Here is a 6,000-nt window from a genome sequence, read left to right as displayed (position 1 = left end):
GGAAGTAAAAATTATGAGTCCTTACCCTAAAAACGCCGCGTTTTTGGGCCAAAAGTGGGAATTTCGAAGATCTGAAATATGATCTGCATTCAATTTTCGACAAGGAATTATATTCGCCAGGTCTTTTTGCGAAAATCGAAAAAAAGATTTTTTCACCATTTTTCGGACAAGGCTATTAGTCATTGAAATTTTCGAAAATCAGCAAAATTTCGAAATTTTCAAAATCTTAAAAAAATTAACACATCTTAACGGTGTTCAATCAACATTTCGAAATTCTTTATCAGAGAGTAAAAATTACGAGTCCTTACCTTAAAAACGCCGCGTTTTTGGGCCAAAAGTGGGAATTTCGAAGATCTAAAATATGATCTGCATTCAGTTTTCGATAACGAATTATATTCGCCAGGTCTTTTTGCGAAAATCGAAAAAAAGATTTTTTCACCATTTTTCGGACAAGGCTATAAGTCATTGAAATTTTCGAAAATCAGCAAAATTTCGAAATTTTCCAAATCTTAAAAAAATTAACACATCTTAACGATTTCGAATCAACATTTCGAAATTCTTTATCAGAGAGTAAAAATTATGAGTCCTTACCCTAAAAAAGCCGCGTTTTTGGGCCAAAAGAGGGAATTTCGAAGATCTGAAATATGATCTGCATTCAGTTTTCGATAAGGAATTATATTCGCCAGGTCTTTTTGCGAAAATCGAAAAAAAGATTTTTTCACCATTTTTCGGACAAGGCTATAAGTCATTGAAATTTTCGAAAATCAGCAAAATTTCGAAATTTTCAAAATCTAAGAAAAATTAACACATCTTAACGATGTTCAATCAACATTTCGAAATTCTTTATCAGGAAGTAAAAATTATGAGTCCTTACCCTAAAAACGCCGCGTTTTTGGGCCAAAAGTGGGAATTTCGAACATCTGAAATATGATCTGCATTCAGTTTTCGATAAGGAATTATATTCGCCAGGTCTTTTTGCGAAAATCGAAAAAAAGATTTTTTCACCATTTTTCGGACAAGGCTATAAGTCATTGAAATTTTCGAAAATCAGCAAAATTTCGAAATTTTCAAAATCTTAAAAAAATTAACACATCTTAACGATTTCGAATCAACATTTCGAAATTTTTTATCAGAGAGTAAAAATTATGAGTCCTTACCCTAAAAACGCCGCGTTTTTGGGCCAAAAGTGGGAATTTCGAAGATCTGAAATATGATCTGCATTCAGTTTTCGATAAGGAATTATATTCGCCAGGTCTTTTTGCGAAAATCGAAAAAAAGATTTTTTCACCATTTTTCGGACAAGGCTATAAGTCATTGAAATTTTCGAAAATCAGCAAAATTTCGAAATTTTCAAAATCTTAAAAAAATTAACGCATCTTAACGATTTCGAATCAACATTTCGAAATTCTTTATCAGAGAGTAAAAATTATGAGTCCTTACCCTAAAAACGCCGCGTTTTTGGGCCAAAAGTGGGAATTTCGAAGATCTGAAATATGATCTGCATTCAGTTTTCGATAAGGAATTATATTCGCCAGGTCTTTTTGCGAAAATCGAAAAAAAAGATTTTTTCACCATTTTTCGGACAAGGCTATAAGTCATTGAAATTTTCGAAAATCAGCAAAATTTCGAAATTTTCAAAATCTAAGAAAAATTAACACATCTTAACGATGTTCAATCAACATTTCGAAATTCTTTATCAGGGAGTAAAAATTATGAGTCCTTACCCTAAAAACACCGCGTTTTTGAGCCAAAAGTGGGAATTTCGAAGATCTGATATATGATCTGCATTCAGTTTTCGATAAGGAATTATATTCGCCAGGTCTTTTTGCGAAAATCGAAAAAAAGATTTTTTCACCATTTTTCGGACAAGGCTATAAGTCATTGAAATTTTCGAAAATCAGCAAAATTTCGAAATTTTCAAAATCTTAAAAAAATTAACACATCTTAACTATTTCGAATCAACATTTCGAAATTCTTTATCAGAGAGTAAAAATTATGAGTCCTTACCTTAAAAACGCCGCGTTTTTGGGCCAAAAGTGGGAATTTCGAAGATCTGAAATATGATCTGCATTCAGTTTTCGATAAGGAATTATATTCGCCAGGTCTTTTTGCGAAAATCGAAAAAAAGATTTTTTCACCATTTTTCGGACAAGGCTATAAATCATTGAAATTTTCGAAAATCAGCAAAATTTCGAAATTTTCAAAATCTAAGAAAAATTAACACATCTTAACGATGTTCAATCAACATTTCGAAATTCCTTATCAGGAAGTAAAAATTATGAGTCCTTACCCTAAAAGCGCCGCGTTTTTGGGCCAAAAGTGGGAATTTCGAAGATCTGAAATATGATCTGCATTCAGTTTTCGATAAGGAATTATATTCGCCAGGTCTTTTTGCGAAAATCGAAAAAAAGATTTGTTCACCATTTTTCGGACAAGGCTATAAGTCATAGAAATTTTCGAAAATCAGCAAAATTTCGAAATTTTCAAAATCTTAAAAAAATTAACACATCTTAACGGTGTTGAATCAAAATTTCGAAATTCTTGATCGGAGAGTAAAAATTATGAGTCCTTACCCTAAAAACGCCGCGTTTTTGGGCCAAAAGTGGGAATTTTGAAGATCTGAAATATGATCTGCATTCAGTTTTCGATAAGGAATTATATTTGCCAGGTCTTTTTGCGAAAATCGAAAAAAAGATTTTTTCACCATTTTTCGGACAAGGCTATAAGTCATTGAAATTTTCGAAAATCAGCAAATTTTCGAAATTTTCAAAATCTTAAAAAAATTAACACATCTTAACGATTTCGAATCAACATTTCGAAATTCTTTATCAGAGAGTAAAAATTATGAGTCCTTACCCTAAAAACGCCGCGTTTTTGGGCCAAAAGTGGGAATTTCGAAGATCTGAAATATGATCTGCATTCAGTTTTCGATAAGGAATTATATTCGCCAGGTCTTTTTGCGAAAATCGAAAAAAAGATTTTTTCACCATTTTTCGGACAAGGCTATAAGTCATTGAAATTTTCGAAAATCAGCAAAATTTCGAAATTTTCAAAATCTAAGAAAAATTAACACATCTTAACGATGTTCAATCAACATTTCGAAATTCTTTATCAGAGAGTAAAAATTATGAGTCCTTACCCTAAAAACGCCGCGTTTTTGGGCCAAAAGTGGGAATTTCGAAGATCTGAAATATGATCTGCATTCAGTTTTCGATAAGGAATTATATTCGCCAGGTCTTTTTGCGAAAATCGAAAAAAAGATTTTTTCACCATTTTTCGGACAAGGCTATAAGTCATTGAAATTTTCGAAAATCAGCAAAATTTCGAAATTTTCAAAATCTAAGAAAAATTAACACATCTTAACGATGTTCAATCAACATTTCGAAATTCTTTATCAGGAAGTAAAAATTATGAGTCCTTACCCTAAAAACGCCGCGTTTTTGGGCCAAAAGTGGGAATTTCGAACATCTGAAATATGATCTGCATTCAGTTTTCGATAAGGAATTATATTCGCCAGGTCTTTTTGCGAAAATCGAAAAAAAGATTTTTTCACCATTTTTCGGACAAGGCTATAAGTCATTGAAATTTTCGAAAATCAGCAAAATTTCGAAATTTTCGAAATCTAAAAAAAATTAACACATCTTACCGATTTCGAATCAACATTTCGAAATTCTTTATCAGAGAGTAAAAATTATAAGTCCTTACTCTGTTAGGGTATTGTTGACCTGGTTTAAAATTCTTGTAATTTTGTTGTATTGTATCGGCTATAGGTCCATTAAAACACAAATATTTAAGGTTTTTTTCTTTTATTTTTCTCCAATATTTCGGTAGACTCCGTCTACCATTTTCAAGGCTAGTTGTATTTAAATAAAAAAACAGAAAAACACAAATTTTAGTAAAAACGAATCACACAATAAAAACAGAAAAACAATAATTTTTAAGAAACTTTAATTCCTATTACATTTAATGAGTTGTTACACGAACTATTGTCTGTTGGCAACTAAATGTTCTCTTCTGCTGTGCTTGTTGACTGTGTGGCGGTATACCTTCGCGCAGCTTTCTATATCTTTCTTGAAATTCATTCTCTCGTCAGGCGGTAAGTCGATGATATGCAACATCTCGAGAGTGAATCTTCGTCTGTAATTGTTCTCTTGAGCTAAGATGTCCACATCGTTGAGGTTTGGCTTATGACCAGTCAATGCACAGTGGGCTGCTAGTGCAGTTTTCTGCTCGATTGGTCTATTATTGGCTTTTTGGTCAGATTTATGTGCAGATAACCTAGTTTTCAATTTCGTCATGGTAGTGCCAATATATGCCATCGGGCATATATTGGACTTGTCGCCGTTACATCTAATTTTATATACCACGTTTGATTTCTCCTCATTTTTAATTTTACATTTTGTCTTGCTGAATAATTCATTCACAGTTTTGCCTGTTTTTAATGCGAGATGGTATTTGTCCTTGTCGTATAGATTTGATTTGCCAAATCTTTCGGAGAATCCTTGTATGTATGTTAGCGATTTATAAATTTTTCCTTTTGTAGGCTGCTCTCCGTCTATGATTTTTCCAAGACGTTCCTTGGCCTTGCCTAATAGTGAATTAATTGTCCAATTAGGGAAGTCGTTGGCTCTAAGAATTGCCTTTATTTTCCTCTCATTGTCAGGATGAAAGTCTGGATCACTAATGCTAAATACTCTTCTTATAAAATTCGTTGCTGTGTTTGTTATTACTCTCTTGTGGTGTTTAGAGTAAAAATTGATTAATCTTCCGGAAGCCGTCGATTTTTGATACCAATCTATTTTTAGCTGGTTGCCATGTCTATAAACTACCGAGTCCAAATAAGGTAGTTTGCCATCATATTCTTCTTCCTTCGTAAATTGGATGTAGTTGTTGAAGGAGTTCAGAGTCTTCAGCGTCTCTGCCACGTCTGATTTCTTCAAAATCGCGAAAATGTCGTCTACATATTTTGTCAATATCTTAGGTTTTCTTATTTTGTCAAATGTGTTATTGAGAAGTTCCTCCATTACGATGTCAGCAATAATGGGTGAAGCGGGTGATCCCATTGGCATTCCTCTAAGCTGTTCATACAACTTGTCATCGTATTTAAAATATCTGCTGTCCTTAATGCAGAATGTTAGAATTTCCTTGAAAATTTCCCTTGGAATATTGGTATATTTTTCAATCTCGTCCCATTTATTCTCAATTGTCTGGAGTGCTAAATTTATTGGAATACTTGGGAACAAGGACACCACGTCAAAAGATACTAAAACTTCGTCATTTTCTATGGTCATGTTCTTTATCTTAGCTTTAAAGTCCACTGCGTCTTTCACATTATATTTGGAATCCTTGGTGATATTTTTCAAAATATTCACTATGTACCTACATAGATGATAGGACGGCGCGTTTATTGATGAACATATTGGTCTCAACGGTGTACCTTCTTTATGGATCTTTGGGAGTCCATATATTCGAGGGGCCAATGCGGTCTTGCTGGTCAATTTATTCTTCTCCTGGATGCTGATAAGATTCAAGTTGTGAAGTTTATCCACCAATTTGTTGTTCCTTGTCTGTAGCCTAGATGTTGGGTCAATCTTTAAGCGCCTATACATACACATATCGTGTATTATTGCCTTCATTTTTTGCTCGTAGTCATCTTTGTACAAAGCCACTGTCTTTCCTCCCTTGTCTGCCGTTAAAATTAATAAATCCTCATTCTCCTTTAAATATTTTCTTGTTTGAGACACTGTGTCCACCACATATTTGTCTCTCATGCTCATCTTTGACTTTCGTAAGTGATCGTCTATCAATGTTGTAAGCTTGGTTCTACCCATCTCCTGTTCCTCTCTATTCTCTATAGTTTGTACACACTCCTCTCCCTCTGCAATGACTTGCAAGAGTGGAAAGTTCTTGTTGGTGTGTGGGAGAGCGTGTTTCGGACCTAAAGAGAGAATCCATTGTACGTTCGTTGGTATCTCTCGCTCTGTTTTATTCACAAACCAC

The sequence above is a fragment of the Stomoxys calcitrans genome, chromosome 4 (genome assembly GCF_963082655.1).
Source record: "Stomoxys calcitrans chromosome 4, idStoCalc2.1, whole genome shotgun sequence".
Classification (NCBI taxonomy): domain Eukaryota; kingdom Metazoa; phylum Arthropoda; class Insecta; order Diptera; family Muscidae; genus Stomoxys; species Stomoxys calcitrans.
This window is presented reverse-complemented; position numbering follows the sequence as displayed.